Source organism: Lithobates pipiens, unplaced genomic scaffold, assembly GCF_037356315.1.
Source record: "Lithobates pipiens isolate NorthernLeopardFrog02 unplaced genomic scaffold, aLitPip1_a1.2 Scaffold_19, whole genome shotgun sequence".
In the NCBI taxonomy this organism is placed as follows: Eukaryota; Metazoa; Chordata; class Amphibia; order Anura; family Ranidae; genus Lithobates; species Lithobates pipiens.
This window is the reverse complement of record NW_027507764.1, coordinates 234,491,280-234,511,007: the sequence shown is the minus strand read 5'-3', so window position 1 is coordinate 234,511,007 and position 19,728 is coordinate 234,491,280.

Below are 19,728 nucleotides of genomic sequence, written 5' to 3'. Positions count from 1 at the left end.
GGGAGGAGGAGGGAGCGGAGCTGTGACTTAATTTGCCACGGGCCCAGACTCCCAGAAGAAGGGATAGGATAGCTGTTAAAAACAGGTATCTGCTCTCCCACCCCCCTTGAAAGGTGCCAAATGTTGCACCAGAGGGAGGGAGGAGACAAACGAGTGGAAGTTCTACTTTTGGGTGGAATGCCGCTTAAAATAAAAGACTAAGTTCGCTTTTGTATAAAATAAATGTGAACTTACAATATTTTTTGCAGGTCATAGGTGCAATGTCAGGCTCCTGCAGACTCAGTACAGCTGTCTGCACATTCCTTACGGAAGAGCAGGAAGAATCAATGAACTACGAGGGCATTCACCTGCCTACTGCTTTAGCAACATGTTACATGTTACACCCTGAATACAGATGTACCATGTAACATGTTACTAAAAAGGTGAACTTACCCTTTAAAAGGTCCTATGAATATAAAATAAAAACATAATAGACCTCCAAAATAAATGAAAACATAAAAATACTGTCTCCCTGAAAGAAAACACCCATTTATCAAAAGGAAAACCTTGCAGCAAAAAAAGAAAAAAAAAAAGGACAGGACAACCGCTAATAGTGAATGCTAACCTCAAATCAACCGCAAAACATTATATGATTATCAGGATTGAGCCAGCAATGTGGTACCGCTGTACCAAACGAGGTTTCAGCTGCTTGTCTAGAACTCAGCTTTTTATTCAGTTGTCTATATACATGTGTACAATATGCTAAGGCAGCACAGAGGAAAATGATGTCCTCTAGTCTTAATGCAATTATTTTCCTAGTCGGTCTAAACTGGCTGGTGGAGGTTGTTCTAGCATGGGACAATTAAATCTCAAGGTCTCGGTAACTTTTTTATTTGAAGCCCTCCTTTAACCAGATATAGGCAGAACAAGCAGGCATGAGAAGTGTTGTCTGGAGGATTACTATTTTATATTTTTAGAATAAAATTGGACTATTTCTTTTGTTAGATACTTATGTATTTAATTGCCTGGTTATTTTTTTATTTTATTTTTTTACTACATTTTAGTGACCACAGTGGTGTAGTGGTTAGCGCTCTCACCTAGCAGTAAGAAGAGTCGCTGGTTTGAATCCTAATTATGGCACCACCTGCCTGTAGTTTGCATGTTCTCCCTGTGCCTGCGTGGGTTTACTACAGCTTCCTCCCACACTCCAAAGACATGCAGGTAGGTTACTTGGCTTCTTTCCAAAATTGGCCCTAGTATATAAATAGGGGCCTTGGATTGTGGGCTCCTTGAGGGTAGGGACCGATGTGAGTGTGCAATGTACAGGGATAGGGACAATTGTAGACACTCAGGTTGAACTGCATGGACTGGTGTCTTTATTCAACCTTACTAACTATGTAACCAATATAGAGTTTCATAGTGAAGCAAAGCTGTAAGTTTGAAATGACTTTATATTTCTTAAGTATAAAATTAGAAATGCACCTGCAGTTTTATTTTTAGCACTAAGATAAAGTTACAGAAGCCTGATGAGGGTTAACTCAGTTTGTTACTTGCATTCAAATATGTCTAATAAACTAATTTTCACCAAAGAACAGCAGATGTAGCCAAGCAATTTGAAATTCATCAGCATTCTTTTATTCCACTTTGCTTGTTTTGTAGGTCATATTTGCCCTAGAGACAATTTCGCTGCACTAAGAGCTAGTTCAATCCCTTAACTAAACTAACATTTAAGCAATTATGCTAAAGTGCTTCGCAGCAAGAGTGAAATTCTGTAATTTCACAAGGTTCTGCAGAGACAAAGAAAACATTTAAAACTATGAAATGTAGTGAACTTAGTGCAACACATTATACAATACTGTTCAATTTTACTTTTGTCATGTTATTTGAATGGGGACTCGAGGTAAAGTAAAAATATTTTTAAAAATAATGTACTGTATAATGTTTTGAAGTTGACAAGAAGGCAAAACTAAATATATGGACGTTGGGCAAATATCTTCAGGGGTTCACCATCAACTAATCTGTAATATTGAACATGTCAGCGTAAACCAATCTCAGTCTTTTTTTTTTATTGTTTACAGAATTGGGTGAATTAAGGTAAAAAAAGGATACATAGACTTGTCTGCTATATTTTGATTAAAGCATATTAATAAATCCAAAACCTTAATTATTTAGCAGCTTACCAATTCTTAGGTGTGATGGTTGCATGCGTTTTTGCTTTTATGCTTTATTTCATTTATGTTCATCTGGTGATCCGGCCAGTAAGCTGGATCACCAGATAAACAAGCCAACCTGCAGATTTAGCAGTTAGAGGGTTGATACAAACCATTTGCCACTCACAGGGGTGCTTATGTATATATATATATGCAAAACCGTTCTCCAAAAAGGAAAATCACTGTTTGCTCTAACTGCTTAAAAAGTGTGAGCTGGAGTTCAGCTTTAATTTGTTTAGTGTATCTAAATCTGCTAGTACATCTTAAGGCCTGTACACACGATCTGACTTTTTGACAACAAACATGCAAATTAGCTGTTTTAAGGCAACATCCGGCCATGTGTACGCTCCATCGGACAAACTTTTTTGGTTTTCATCTGACTTTTGTTGGCTTTTTGAACAGTCAAACTTTTCGACAACATAAGTCCGATGGAGCAAAGTCCGGTTGTGTGTACAGAAAACCATCGGACTTTACAAACACGCATGCTCAGAATCAATGCAAAAGATCAGACAACAATACAGAAGTTGACCAAAGTTGACGGTAAAGAGCAGAAGAACCATATGATTTGGTGAAAGTTGGCTGAAAAAGTCAGATCGTGTGTATGCTTAACAAGTTCAGGGCCAACGCCCTTTGTACAAACATCCATGGGAAAGTTTGTATAAAGTCCGATCGTGTGTATCAGGCTTTACACTTGCCTCCCACCAGACCGACGATGTTGCTGTCCAAAGGTGTTTCCGGTGCTCCTTAACCCAGAGTGTAGGTAATGTAATACAAGAGATGTGTTACTGGCCAGATCACCAGGTGAAAATAGAGGGAAAAAAGCCTACAAAAGAAAACGAATGCAGCCACCACATCTAATGATTGCTAAGCTGCAATAAACTGTATACAGTATTTTTGGTTTTGGGTATAATAACGCTTTAAAGCAAACTTGTTTATTCTTAGCGAACACCTGAACTTGTGGAGCACTCGGCGAGATGTTAGCCCGCCAATCGCTGTTAGAGCCATGATTGGACAAAGTCCAAATCCAACACACAACCCCACCCACACTTTAAAAGGTTCCTTCCCACAGAAATCTTTTGCACTGTGTTTTTAGAGCGGGTCTGTTTTCTACATGCAAGTAAAACCCCATACACACTATCAGTTTTCTGCTGAGTTTTTCCTTCAGGTTTACCAAAACCATGTAGTACAAGGGCCTGCTTAAATGCATACGCATTGAAACTTCTAAGGTTTGACCTCATATTATATGGTTTTGGTAAATCTGAAGGAAAAACTCAGCAGAAAAACGGATAGTGTGTATGGGGCTTTTAGTGTGTTATTGTGACTGGGTGTAGAGTGTCAGTGTAGTGGCAGTATAGTGGAGCGAGAGTGTAGTGTAAGACCCTATGCATACTATTAGATGTTCTGCAGATTTTTGTCTTCAAATTTACCAAAACCATATAATATGAGGTGTAATGTTCGGGGGACCAGGTAGACCGCAGGACACAGGCTTTTCATACAACAAACGGTTTATTAACTTAAATAGCTTTACAGCAGCCAAAAACAAAAGGAAAAAGATTTGTAGTCTCACCGACTTGCAAAGTCCAGAACAGCTGTCCTTATCAGAAACAGAGCTTGGTCTTGATGGCAGGTAGTTTCCCCTGCCAGGAGCCTTACAAACAGGACACTGCTGTCCACTTCATTTGCTGCAACCCAAAACAAATGCCAAACACCATCCACCATGTGTTCTCCACTCCTCCACACCCATCTACAACTTCCTGTCTTGCCTTTTAAAGACACTTCCTCTAACAGGTGGGTTAATCAATTTTCATTCCCTAAAGAGAGCACAACCCAAACAGAGGGGAAATATAGCGTCCTTCCAGGACCCAGCCACGGCGTCCATTACATATCCCCCCCCTGTGCCCCAACGCCAAGGAGGTGGAGGCAACAGTGGAGCTCAAACAATGGACTCGGGAGAGGGCATCTGCATTTTGATGTAGTCTCCCGGGCCTATGCTCCACTACAAACTTAAATTCCTGGAGTGCCAGGAACCACCGGGTAACCCTGGCATTAGTCCCTTTTCCCTGTCTCAGCCATGTTAAAGGGGCATGGTCAGAAATCAACCTAAACTTCCTCCCCAAAAGGTAATATCTGAGGGATTCCAGAGCCCACTTAATGGCCAGACACTCTCGTTCAATTATGGCATAGTTTTTCTCCGCTGGTGTTAACTTCCTGCTGAGGAAGACTATCGGGTGTTCCTCGCCATGAATAACCTGTGACAACACCGCTCCCAATCCTACATCGGAAGCATCAGTCTGGACAATAAATTCTTTTGAAAAATTGGGTGCTACAAGGACAGGGTGTTGGCACAGCGCCGACTTGAGCTCCAAAAAAGCCTTCTCAGCGTCTGCATTCCACTCCACCATGACCGATTTCCGACCCTTAGTCAGATCGGTCAACGGAGCCGCCAACGTGGCAAAGTTGGGTACAAACCTCCTGTAGTATCCCACCATGCCCAGGAATGCACGTACCTGCTTTTTTGTGAGGGGGCGGGGCCAATTCTGTATAGCCTCTATCTTGTTGACCTGAGGTTTCACTACCCCTCTACCCACGATATAACCCAGGTATTTCACCTCCTCCATTCCCAAAGCACATTTTTCAGGGTTTATTGTAAACCCCTCCTTCCAAAGAGAGTCCAGCACTGCCTGCACTTTGGGCAAATGTGATTCCCAGTCTTTGCTAAAAATGACTATATCGTCCAAGTATACTGAGGCATACTTCCGGTGAGGTCGTAAAATCCTATCCATTGCTCTCTGGAAAGTGGCTGGCGCAGTTTTCAATCCAAAAGGCATCCTTTTGTACTGAAAACTCCCCTCTGGGGTAGAAAAAGCAGTTTTCTCTCTAGCAGCCTTAGTCAACGGTATTTGCCAATACCCCTTGGTAAGGTCTAACATAGTGATATACCTGGCTGGACCTAGTCTCTCGATAAGCTCATCTACCCGGGGCATAGGGTAGGCATCAAACCGGGAAACTTCATTAAGTTTCCGGAAATCATTGCAGAATCGCAGAGTCCCGTTGGGCTTCGGTACCAACACAATCGGGCTCGACCACTCACTCTGCGATTCCTCAATAATCCCTAGGTCTAACATCTTTTTTACTTCCTCTGAAACGGCCTTCCTTTGAGCCTCTGGAATGCGGTAGGGCCGGACAAAAACTTTGACTCCTGGTTCTGTGACAATATCATGCTCTACGACACTAGTGAGCCCGGGCAAGTCTGAAAATTTTTCTTTATTTCTCTGCAAGAACTCCTTTGCCTGCTGACTTTGGGTTTTAGACAGGGTATTTGCTATTTGGACACTCTCCACCCCAACCCGAGGCTCAAGTTTTGTACTAGCCAGGGAGGTCGCTGGTTCCCTGTCTGTCCAGGGCTTTAACAAGTTTACATGATATATCTGGAAGGGTTTCCTCTTGCCTGGTTGGTGGACTCTATAATTTACCTCTCCCATTTTTTCTACAACCTCGAAAGGGCCTTGCCATCTGGCCAAGAATTTACTTTCCACAGTGGGAATCAACACTGCTACTCGATCCCCCACTTGAAAGTTCCTAATTTTGGCTGCCCTATTATAGACCTGTCGTTGAGCCTCCTGGGCTTTTTGTAAGTGTTCCTTAACTAGCGGCATCACAGTTCGGATCCTCTCCTGCATTTGAGAGACATATTCAAGAACACTTTTATGCTGGATTGGTTCACTTTCCCATTCTTCTTTAACAAAGTCCAGTAGTCCGCGAGGTCTCCGCCCATATACCAATTCAAAGGGCGAAAACCCAGTGGAGGCCTGGGGCACTTCTCGGATAGCGAACAGGAGAGCTGGTAACAGGCAGTCCCAGTCTTTCCCATCCCTTTGTACCACTCTCTTGAGCATAGACTTAAGGGTCTTATTAAAACGTTCTACCAATCCATCTGTTTGGGGATGGTAGACCGATGTGCGCAGCTGTTTAATCCGGAACAGTTTGCATACATCAGCCATAACCTTCGACATAAACGGGGTGCCCTGGTCTGTGAGTATTTCCTTGGGAAAACCTGTCCGTGTAAACAACTGGAATAACTCTCGTGCAATAGCCTTAGAGGAGGTATTCCGCAGGGGTAGCGCCTCAGGATATCGAGTGGCATAGTCAAGGATCACTAGTATGTAAGAATGACCTCGAGCCGACTTTACCAAGGGACCCACTATATCCATGGCTATCCTCTCGAATGGGACCTCAATTATGGGTAGAGGGACCAACGGGCTCCGGAAATGGGTCGCCGGAGCGGTCAACTGACAGGTGGGACAAGAGGTACAGTATCTCCTTACCTCTGCTTTCAAGCCTGGCCAGTAAAACCGGTCGGCGATCCGTGCCTCCGTCTTTTCAACTCCCAGGTGTCCCCCTAACACATCATCATGGGCCAGGTCCAGGACCTTGCGTCTATATTGTTGGGGTACCAATAATTGTTCTACCACATTTTCTCTCACTTTAGTAACCCGATAAAGCAATTCATTACGTATTGAAAAATGTGGCCACCGCTCATTAGCACCTGGCTCTTGGGGCTCCCCATTTATTACTACAACCTGTTCCCGTGCCCTGGCCAAAGTGGGGTCCTGCATCTGGGCAGTACCAAATGCCCCCTGGGGAACACCCAAATCTGGCAAGTCAGGGGTAGAGGCCATTTCCTCATCATTTTCCCCCAGCATTACCTGAAGCGGGGAAGGTCCCCCCCCCTCAGTGTTCAGGTAGGTCTGAGAACCCCACATATTGACATCTTTAACAGAATCAGCACTATTTTCATCATTATTAACCAAAGTCTTGGCGTTTTTATCAACTGGGTCCATATTATGAACATGTGGCATCTCAGGGTTATTACCCTCTACAACAGGAACAGAGGGACTAGTTTCTTCCCAGTCTCTGGACCTTTCAGATAGTTCTCCTTGTCTCCAAAGTTTTGCAAATAATGGACAGTCTCGTCCTATGATAACGTCATGTACCAAGTTCTTTACCACTCCCACCTCTTGAGTATCAGTGCCACATGCTGTGGAGATGGACACCGCGATGAGAGGGTACTCTCTAGTGTCCCCATGAATGCACACAACCCGCAAAATTTTGCTTACCGGACCGATCTTCCCAATTACTCTAGGGTGAACCAGGGTTACCATGCTTCCAGAGTCCAGCAAGGCCCATGCAGGGTGGTGGTTCACTTGGACTTCACACTCAAAATTCCTCTCTCCAAGGTCAAGATGTGTTGTACACGATTTATGGGCATAAAAAGACCCCCTCCGAAGAACCCCGCATTCCATGGGTTCTTCCTGCAATGGGCAGTGGGCCCGGGTATGGCCCCAGGCATGACATCGCCAACATTGTACATCCCCTCCTCTCCGATCAGGAACAGGTCGCTGAGGGGGTAACGGGTGTGACTCTTGGCCTTCCGGGGTGTTGGTTCCAGGGCTCCTGGGGACATCCGTTCGAAGGGCGGCAGTTGATCGGAAGGGCCGTGGCAGACTGGGCCCTTGACGCTTGGTGGGGCCAAGCAGATCCTCCACCACCGTATATCGTTCCACCATCTCAACAAGGCCGTTCGCGGTTTTGGGGTCGCCATGACTGACCCACCGTTGAAGGTCATCTGGCAGTGACCTTAAGTACCGGTCCAGCACGATCCGCTCCACAATTTGGGGGCCAGACAACACTTCGGGCTGCAGCCATTTTTTTACTAGTTGCACCAGGTCATGCATTTGAGATCGCGGTGGCCGGTTTGAACGATACTTCCATTGGTGCACTCGTTGGGCCCGAACGGCCGTAGTCACCCCCAACCGAGCCAGTATTTCTGCCTTTAGTTTTTGATAATTTTTAGCATCTTCTGGTGGTAGGTCAAAATAGGCTTTTTGAGGATCTCCGGTGAGGAAAGGAGCAATTAAGCCGGCCCACTGGTCCTGGGGCCACCCTTCTCTCTCTGCCGTCCTCTCAAATGTTGCCAGAAACGCCTCTACGTCATCACTCGGGGACAACTTCTGCAAGAAATGGCTTGCCCTTATGGTCACCTGGTTGCCAGGGGCAACGGCCACTTGTTCACGGCCCTGAGAAAGCTGCTGCACTGCTTCTTTTAAGGCCGCCATCTGATCCTGCATAACCCCTTGTTGGGTCGCTTGCTGGGCTGCTAACTGGGCCACCAACAGGCGAGTATTTTCTTGCTGCAAAGCCAGTGCCTCGTTGTGCTGTGTTGCTAAGCGCTGATTAGCTTCCTCATGGCGGGTCTGCGCTTGTATATTCGCCAAGGACAGCTGTTTAATTAGCTCCTCCATGGTTTCAGCTTTCCGCAGTTGTGCAGCTTTAACCCAGGACATAAATTCACTGTACTGTCCCTTTAAATGTCAGTTCAAATCCACAAAAAAAAAAAAAAATAGCAAGAAAAAATGCCTGTTACTTTGTCCTGCCCGCATTCGAGCACCACTTGTAATGTTCGGGGGACCAGGTAGACCGCAGGACACAGGCTTTTCATACAACAAACGGTTTATTAACTTAAATAGCTTTACAGCAGCCAAAAACAAAAGGAAAAAGATTTGTAGTCTCACCGACTTGCAAAGTCCAGAACAGCTGTCCTTATCAGAAACAGAGCTTGGTCTTGATGGCAGGTAGTTTCCCCTGCCAGGAGCCTTACAAACAGGACACTGCTGTCCACTTCATTTGCTGCAACCCAAAACAAATGCCAAACACCATCCACCATGTGTTCTCCACTCCTCCACACCCATCTACAACTTCCTGTCTTGCCTTTTAAAGACACTTCCTCTAACAGGTGGGTTAATCAATTTTCATTCCCTAAAGAGAGCACAACCCAAACAGAGGGGAAATATAGCGTCCTTCCAGGACCCAGCCACGGCGTCCATTACAGAGGTCAAACCTTAAGAGCTTCAATTTGTATGCAATCAGGCAGGCTTTTGCACTACATGGTTTGGGTAAATCCGAAGACAGAAATCTGCAGAAAATCTAATAGTGTGTATGAGGTTTTAGTCTAGTGCAGTGTTTAACACATAACATTTAGTGCTGTATACAGTACATTGCCCCCCCTTTTTTTGTCCCGTACCTGCTCGTTTTTTTTTAAATTGTCAGACACAGTTTTTCTGACTGCGAAACTGTTATTCCCCCTTTTTACATTTTTTAAAGTTTTTACATTTCTGTCAGCGGCAGTCCTCCATTTAAAGTGCACCAAACACCACTTTTCATTGAATAAAGTGCATCCAATTACACATTTCCCATTTTCTATTAAATTTGGGTAATAATGCCCCCTTTCATGTCTCGGAGCCCAACAAGGAGAGGCAAACGTTTCCATGCCACTATGTGGGGGCCAGCAATGTCTTTGTCCACAGGCAAAGGTGGACGTGATCCATCCTCAGGCAGGGCATGTTTTTCACTGTTTAGTGATGGATACCTATACTATCAAGCCACAGGATGCAGAGGAGGTGGTGGACTGGCTTACTAAACCATCCTCATCCTCTATCACCTGAGCTGAGACTAGTGTGCAGTCCAGTGCAGCTGCCAGACCGGCTTGTTCTGCTTCCTTGTCCACAGCTACTCCTGCCATAGCCCCAGCATTATGCATTGGGAAGTCAGTTGAATTATTTGAACAAAGCATCAGTCACTTTCTTCTTGATGATGCACAGGCATTACTTGGTTCTGATGGTGGTTCTGAGGTTGAGGAATGGAGTAACATGACTGTAACACAGAGAGGGAAAAACACTGATAAACAGCAAATTGTCAGTCATGTTACCTCAGCCGCAGCGTATTGCCAGTTTGGCTCCAGTGAAGATGAGGATGGAGGGGATGATGATGAGGTCACTGACGTGACTTGGGGACCGGATAGAGCATAGGAGGAAAGTGAGGGGGAGGCACAACCCCCAACAAGGTAGGCTGTCCTCCAGAGGCAGCCATCATGGAACAGTAGAGAGCAGCCACCATATTCCATCAGATTGCGGACCTGTTATCTCCTGGTCCACTTTCCACATGTGCAGCGAATCACACTTTTGCAATTTGCAATCTCTGCTGCAAGAAGATCAAGGGTGGCAAAAACACCAGAAAAGAAGATAAAAGGCTGATGCAACATACAAAATAAACAGAGGAATAATCATAAACCATATAAAATAAACAGGCCTGTGAATGGTAACAATGATACCTGTGGCGCATAAATCAATTAAAATATTAAAAAATTATAAAATTCTATACAATTCATTGATTTGGCAAAACTATGGTGAAGGGGAGATGGGGGAAAAATTGAGAAAAAACAACAAATGGTGGCTTTGAGAATTGGCACGTAGTCAGTTTATCCAGTCAGCTCATCCCTTCTAGTGCTTTCCGGCTGTCTCCTTGTGTTCCATGGTGGTTCTTCCTGGTTCCTAGGATGCCATTCAGCCCACACACAGCACATACAACATCTGTGCTCCCTGAACGCAGCGTGATGTCCATGAGATGGACTGGAGGGGCTATGCACCAGATGAGATGTTTTTACATCTTGTTCTTGTGACTGTTTTTAATCCTTTGGAATAAATTGTGCATTTAAATACTACACTCAGGTTGGTGTTTCCTGTTTATTTCTCTATTGGCAAAAACACCAGTCATTTGTGTACCACATGCTTGCAAAGGCATTTAACCTCCCACCACTCAGCCCTTTGGCACTTGAAAGCCACACCAAAGGGACACAGTTCTTCTCCTCCTCCTTACCTTTCATATCTACCCCCGATATAGCTCATGATCTCTTAGCAGCCTCCAGTGACAGGAATGATGGTATAGCAAAGGGTGTCATGGGTCCTTGCATCATGTCTGCCAGCAGCACACCACCAGCTGTAGAGTATAGCAGGCAAATTTCTCTGCCCCAGCTACTGTGCGAAAAAAAAAATACAGTCCCTGCCACCCACATGCCCAGCGCCTAAATTCCAGCTTGTCCAAATAACTGGCTTTACAACTCCTGCCTTTCCATGTTGGTGATGATGTGAGATTTGTCAGTTCCACCCCATTCTTTTCCTGCTTCTCCTCCATGCCCTCTTATGCTGAATTGTCCTATGAACCACCAGTACCCCTAAGCATTCAAGGGGTTAAAAGATGCCATGCAGTGCTTCAGCTGGTCTGTCTAGGGGACAGGAGCCACACCAGAGCATAGATTCTTTCAGCTCTGCCGGGGCAGGCCCAGAGGTGGTTCACACCACAGAAGTTTGAGCCAGGAATGGTGGTATGGGATAATGGCACTAACCTTTAGTTTACTCTTTGGCAGGGAAAGTTGACACATGTGCCATGCCTGGCCAGGGACGGATCCAGAGTCTAGTCTCAAATTTTTTTTGCGGGCAATTTATTGGGGACATGGCTGGTGTTAGCGCTTCAATCATCCCGGCAGGATGTTGGAAGCGCATTATTTCTATTATTACATTGTTATATAGAATGTTATATAAAATGAAATGGTTCAACTCACCATAATGCAGAATCAGTGAGAGCCCCAAGTGTGTCTCCTGCCTTCAGTTGCAGATTGTCACTTGCCATGCCACACATTGCGGACTATCACTTGCCACGCCACCTGCCACCAGATGCGGATTGTCACTTGCCACGTCACCTGTCACACGTTGTGGACTGTCACTTACTATGTCACCTGCCACATGTTGCAGATTGTCACTTGCCACGTCACCTGTCACACGTTGTGGACTGTCACTTGCTATGTCACCTGCCACATGTTGCAGATTGTCACTTGCCACGTCACCTGTCACATGTTGCAGATTGTCACTTGCCACATCATCTGCCACCAGATACGGATTGCCACTTGCCGCGTCACCTGCCACACGTTGTGGATTGTCACTTGCCACGTCACCTGCCACCAGATACAGATTGCCACTTGCCATATCACCTGTCATTTGTTGCTGATTGTCACTTGCCACTTCACTTTCCTGCTGTCAGGGGCGGAGGCCTGCATTCAGCGTGAGTGATTGGGATGAGTATGGACAAGATGAAGGGAGAAGGTGCTGCAGGTTGGAGGGGCCAACACATTCAGGGGCAGAGGCATAGAAGGAAGATTGCTGACGCTCTGCCTCTGCCACACAGTGCCACCCCTCCAGGCAGCTCCTGACATGTCGGCTCTGAGACTCCGAATCCAACGTGAGTCATGTGACTGACTCAATGACATCACTCGTTGCTAGACTCCAGGCGGCCCAAGCGCTAGCAACTAGTGCAGGGTTGCCAAGCCAATGGCTCAGCTCCACCCACCTCCTAGCTCCTCCTGGTCCAGTGGTGCCATGTAACACACCAGAGTCTCTCTCTCTGTGCCGCTGATCGCTGATGAGACAGAGAGAGAGACTCGGGCATAGCAGCGCTGCAGCCTGCAAGTGACTGACAATGAAATGTCAGTTGGTGTGATATTTTCGGGGGGGGGGGGGCAATTGCCTTGTTGCCCCACCCGGATCCGCCCCTGTGCCTGGCACATGTTCTCAATTTGGTAGTGCAGTTTTTCTTAAACAGGTACTCAGGTTTATAACAGAAAACACTGATCAGTGTAGGCAGTGCTACATAAATCCACACTATCCAACAATGTGTTGACATAAATGTATCAAATATACTATCATGTAATGCAAAAATAGTTTTGAAGAAGTTCTCTTTCTATATGCATGGTATTATATTTATTGTGTTGTATTCAGTCCGTTGTGCAGTTGAAACCGTGGTTATTCCCTAATAGAAGCACAGTCACATAAATGTTAAAATATTCAAAATATTTCTCATCTATTTCTTCCACTCATACAGTCCTGGCGAATTGGAGGTAAATCCCCCTATGAATTCAAATCTTACCAGACAAAGCTGGGTCACAGGCGTATCAAAGTGGGTTGGATCTGGTCTCAGGCTGGAAAGGGACCACACTGGGACAGCTGCTGACAGGCCAGATGTGTCTCCGGCTAGATGAGCTCATTCTTAAGGAGGAGACATACAAAATGCTCCATAGCGTAATCCCGTTTCAAATAATTTTATTAAATAAAAAGCCCCCTGTAGGAAATACACTTACAATATATTAAAGTAAAATAGGCATATAGAACAGTGCTACATCCAAAGATATTATGTATCGATATCTCAAACCTTTCAGTGCAATATTGACATAAAGGCTGTAATTCGCATTGGCTGTGTAGCTCTATTCAGTATTGTTGTCTAGCCATGACCTGACACATTTTGTCATTAGTGACATCATCTGAGGGTGTGGCTATCCGACATAGATCACCCTTTATATATGCTCAACATCTTAAAATCATTTTAACCCATTATATTACATGTTTTTATATACTAGACCTGCACTTCACTTCTATCCAGTGTAGGAAACATATACTGGTGCCTGCGATGCCCGAGTGTCTGATCTCCTATTCGGTGCATGGTCGGGTCAAACAGATAACCAATCTCCGCAACCCCTGACACACACTGCATCGCATGCTACCAAACATACAACAAATACTAGGGAATTTCTCACGAAAGGAACCCACATTATTTGCAATTGATCGCAAAAAGACCGGCGAGGTGGGAGCACATAACGGTCCTCACACCTCCCCGGCATCCTATTACAATCACGTCCAACACACAGTCCGATCCATACGGGTCTTCCGTCGGCACTGTTGTTTCACATCGGGCAAGGTTTAGGTAAATAATAGGTGAATCGCATTGCTGTTCTGTCATACTAAAATGGCACTGAGCTACCCGATACTTCATCCATAAATGAGTAAATAATTAAATACATACTCTCAGTGCACAGCGAATACTAGAGAATTTCTCTCAAAAATAGCCTGCATTGCATGCAGCCAATCTTATGGTGACCAGGCGGGGTGAGAACACTCAACAATCCTCCAACCTCACCGGCCGCCAATTATACTCACACCCAACACACAATCCGATCTACTTGGATCGGCCATCAGCACTGATGTTTTTCATTGTACAAAATTAAAAAATTTTGCTAAAATCGATGTTGTGCTACTCAATACTTCATCAAAAATTACATTATTAATAGGCAATAAATGACATGTAGATCTCAAGAAATGGCGGCCTTATTATTAAAAATTCCTTAATCCAGTTAACCTAAATATATATCTAATAAGATATAGGTATAATAAAATAATGTAAAATCCATAAAAACATATCAAAATCATAATCATGAATGTTAAAATAATGCGATTAAAAGGAAAGGAAAACAGTAGTGTTATCAAATGAACAACAAAGCATGACATATTTAAACAAACTATAGGTAATATTTAGAATTGATAATAGTGAATTAACATTAACAATTCTAAACTACTCAGTATTATAATACAATGCCTTGCGAAAGTATTTCGGCCCCCTTGAACTTTTCAACCTTTTGCCACATTTCAGGCTTCAAACATAAAGATATAAAATTTAAATTTTTTGTGAAGAATCACCAACAAGTGGGACACAATTGTGAAGTGGAATGAAATCTATTGGATATTTTAAACTTTTCTAGCAAATAAGAAACTGAAAAGTGGTGCGTGCAAAATTATTCGGCCCCTTTACTTTCAGTGCAGCAAACTCACTCCAGAAGTTCAGCGAGGATCTCTGAATGATCCAATGTTGTCCTAAATGACTGATGGTGATAAATAGAATCCACCTGTGTGTAATCAAGTCTCTGTATAAATGCACCTGCTCTGTGATAGTCTCAGGGTTCTGTTGAAAGCGCAGAGAGCATCATGAAGACCAAGGAACACACCAGGCAGGTCCGTAATACTGTTGTGGAGAAGTTTAAAGCCGGATTTGGATACAAAAAGATTTCCTAAGCTTTAAACATTCCAAGGAGCACTGTGCAAGTGATCATTTTGAAATGGAAGGAGTATCAGACCACTGCAAATCTACCAAGACCTGGCCGTCCCTCTAAACTTTCAGCTCAGACAAGGAGAAGACTGATCAGAGATGCAGCCAAGAGGCCCATGATCACTCTGGATGAACTGCAGAGAACTACAGCTGAGGTGGGAGAGTCTGTCCATAGGACAACAATCAGTCGTACACTGCACAAATCTGGCCTTTATGGAAGAGTGGCAAGAAGAAAGCCATTTCTCAAAGATATCCATAAAAAGTCTTGTCTAAAGTTTGCCACAAGCCACCTGGGAGACACACCAAACATGTGGAAGAAGGTGCTCTGGTCAGATGAAACCAAAATTGAACTTTTTGCCCACAATGCAAAACAATATGTTTGGCGTAAAAGCAACACAGCTCATCACCCTCAACACACCATCCCCACTGTCAAACATGGTGGTGGCAGCATCATGGTTTGGGCCTGCTTTTCTTCAGCAGGGACAGGGAAGATGGTTAAAATTGAGGGGAAGATGGATGCAGCCAAATACAGGACCATTCTGGATGAAAACCTGTTGGAGTCTGCAAAAGACCTGAAACTGGGACGGAGATTTATCTTCCAACAAGACAATGATCCCAAACATACAGCAAAATATACAAAGGAATGGTTAACAAATAAACGTATCTAGGTGTTAGAATGGCCAAGTCAAAGTCCAGACCTGAATCCAATCGAGAATCTGTGGAAAGAGCTGAAAACTGCTGTTCACAAACGCTCTCCATCCAACCTCACTGAGCTTGAGCTGTTTTGCAAGGAAGAATGGGCAAGAATTTCAGTCTCTCGATGTGCAAAACTGATAGAGACATACCCCAAGCGACTTGCAGCTGTAATCGCAGCAAAAGGTGGCTCTACAAAATATTAACGCAAGGGGGCCAAATAATTTTGCACGCCCCACTTTTCATTTTTTTATTAGTTAAAAAAGTTTCAAAAATCTAATAGATTTCTTTTTTTTAAATTGTTTATTTATAACAGGAGATGGGTCCACATAGACCAACAAGATACATACATTCCACGTGTCTAACAGAGTAGAAGGCAAAACAGGTGATACAACAGCAAGTCTCTGAATGTGAAAGGGTTACTTTACTAAGTTTATAGATACCTTCTACTCAGCTTCTCTCCTTTTTTATTTGTACTGGATCCTCCTACCTGCCCTACATCTTCTCCTCCCTCTCTTACAGGGTCACGGGGATGTTGTTGGATTCTCTCGTGTTGGGGTTTCCACCACCTCTGATGATGGGAAGGAGGGGGTGGTTGTGAATAAATTGGGCCTCCTCTGAAAGGCCTGGTCCCCCGATATCCTCAGAATACTCTCCTCCCTCTCCCTAAAAACGGACACGGTGATCGTGTATTACCCCAATCATCATAATGAACCAGATGGTCAAATTTGTTCTGTGTAGGTTCTGAATACTGGTAAATGTTATGCGTTTCTGTAGTTGCATGTTGAGACCCAAGTTTAGTATTGTTAATGTTAATTCACTATTATCAATTCTAAAGATTACCTATAGTTTGTTTAAATAGGTCATGCTTTGTTGTTCATTTGACAACACTACTGTTTTCCTTGGAGTTTTTAATCGCATTATTTTAACATTCATGATTATGATTTTGATATGTTTTTATGGATTTTACATTATTTTATTATAGCTATCTCATATTAGATATATATTTAGGTGAACTGGATTAAGGAATTTTTAATAATAAGGCCACCGTTTCTTGAGATCTATATGTAATTTATTTGTTGACTATTAATAATTGAGGTAATTTTTGATGGCGTATTGAGTAGCACAACATCAGTTATAGCAAGTTAATGCATTATCTCATATACCCATCATTAATTAAAATCTGGTAGATGAGAAACATCAGTGCTGATGGCCGATCAGTGTAGATCGGATTGTGTGTTGGGTGTGAGTATAATCGGTGGCCGGTGAGGCTGGAGGATTGTTCAGTGTTCTCACCCGTCTGGTCGCCATAAGATTGACTGCATGCAATGCAGGATATTTTTTAGAGACATTCTCTAGTATTCGCTGTGCACTGAGAGCATATATTTAATTATTTACTCATTTATGGATGAAGTATTGGGTAACTCAGTGCCGTTTTAGTATGACAGAACGGCATTGTGCTTCACCTATTATTTACCTAAACCTTGCCTGATGTGAAACAACAGTGCCGATGGATGACCCATGTGGATCAGACGGTGTGGTGAACGTGATTGTAATAGGCCACCGGTTATGTGCTCTCACCCCACCGGTCTTTTTGCGATCAATTGCAAATAATGTGGGTTCCTTTCAAGAGAAATTCCCTAGCATTTGTTGTATGTTTGGTAGCATGCGATGCAGTGTGTGTCAGGGGTTGCGGAGATTGGTTATCTGTTTGACCCGATCATGCACCGAATAGGAGATCAGACACTCAGGTATCACAGGTACCAGCATATGTTTCCTGCACTGGATAGAAGGGAAGTGCAGGTCTAGTATATAAAGACATGTAATATAATGGGTTAAAATGATTTTAAGATGTTAAGCATATATAAAGGGTGTCTATGTCGGATAGCCACACCCTCAGTTGATGTCACTAATGACGAAAAGCATCAGTTCATGGCTATACAATATAGAGCTACACAGCCATTGAGAATTACAGCCTGTATTTGAATATCGCGCTGAAATAATTGAGATATGGATACATAATATCTTTGGATGTAGCACTGTTCTATATGCCTATTTTACTTCAATATATTGTAAGTGTATATCCTACAGGGTGTTTTTATTTAATAAAATTATCTGAAACGGGATTATGCTATGGAGCATTTTGTTTGTCTCCTCCATGTGAATGAGCTCATCTAGCCATAGACCCGTCCGGCCTGAGACCAGATCCAATCGACTGTGATATGCCTATATTACCAGCTTTGTCTGGTAAGATTTGAATTCATAGAGGGACTTATCTCCAATTCGCCAGGACTGTATGAGTGGAAGAAACAGATGAAAAATATTTTTAATATTTTAATTTTTTGTAACAGTGCCTCTATTTGGGAATAACCACGGTTTCAACTGCACAACGGACTGAATCCAACACAATACAATACAATATCATGCATATAGAAAGAGAACTTCTTCCAAACTATTTTTGCATTCTATTATAGTATATTTGATATGTTTATGTTAACACATCGTTGGATAGTGTGGATTTATGTAGTGCTGACTACGCTGATCGGTGTTTTATGTTATATGTCGATTACTAGCTTGCTTATCTTGGGTAAGTTATATGGTAGCAGCTCTTTGTGTGTTAAATTGACTATTTTAAATACGTATTTTACATTTTACTTTATTTAATTGATTGCTAATTTAAGAGATTTAGCTGCCTCCTTTAGCACTTAAAGTTTGTACAAAGAGGTTTCAGGGCATCTACAATTTCGTTTAGGTACTCAGGTAGCCATTTTAAGTGGTTATGTACACCCAGTGTTCAGTTGGCTGAAACTCAGCAGAAGTTCTACCTGGCCGTAAACTGCCTGATGTGTGACATGCCCACCAGGTGGAACTCAACTTTGGCAACACTGCAATCTTGTTTCATTTATTTAGCAAAAGATAGAAAACCCAACAGTGATTAAATGCCACCAAAAGAAAAAGATCTCTGTCTAAAAAGAAAAAAAAGATAAAAAAATGTACTTGGAGAGTTGCATGGTTGAGTTATTGTCAAAGTGCGACAGCACTGAAATCTGAAAATTGACCGTGGCAGGAAGACAGTGGAAGTGTTCGGTATTGAAGTGATTAATAAAGGACTTATTAAAAACATTGAAAGTGTTTATACCCAGTGTTTACTTTTATGATGAATTAGTAGGGAATGAAGACTAATCAAGCCAGGGTAGGGGTCAGGTTCAAAGACCAGTAGCTATAGCAGTAGAAAGACTCCCATCAACCAGTAGGTTAGGTATACAAGCAGGTCACCTTGGTAAATAACACACTCCCACCTGAGGTGCAGAGTCTAACTACTAACCAGTGTTCATCAGAACTCCTGATGGTAGAGATGGGTTTAGTTGCGTATTAGTACCAGGTTGCAATCCTCAAGATCACCTCACCAGGAGGAAAGCATGTCTTTATAGACCTTGCTTTGTACACTAGTCCAAATCATTTGGTGGAGGGAGTGGGATTATGATGTGGGGTTGTTTTTCAGGAGTTGGCTTGGCCCCAGTGAAGGGAACCCAGCTTGGTCATTTTTACCTACAGGTAAGCCTATAATAAAGCTTACCTGTAGGTGAAATTAATACCTCCTAAACGTGCACATTTTAGGAGATATTCACCCCAGTCACCGGTGCATGCACTCTGACGGTCCAGCATACATTGCCATACTTTTAGAGCTTCATGCCAGAACCACTGGCTCCTGCGTGCATTCCAATCACTCTAACCTGGAAAAAGGGCCGAAGGAAAAGGTCAGCCCTCTCAGCAGTGACATCACAGCGCTTGAGGGCTTCATTCCAAGGTGAGTATTTCATAATGTGCTAGTATGCAATGCATACTAGCACATTATGCCATTGAATTGCAGATTTTATTTTTTTACAACAGCCACGGCTTACTTTCGCTTTAAGGCACCAGCATACCAAGACAATTTGGACAATTTCATGCTCCCAACTTTGTGGAAACAGTTCCAACATGACTCTGTGCAGTGCACAAGGCAAGGTCCATAAAGACATGAATGAGC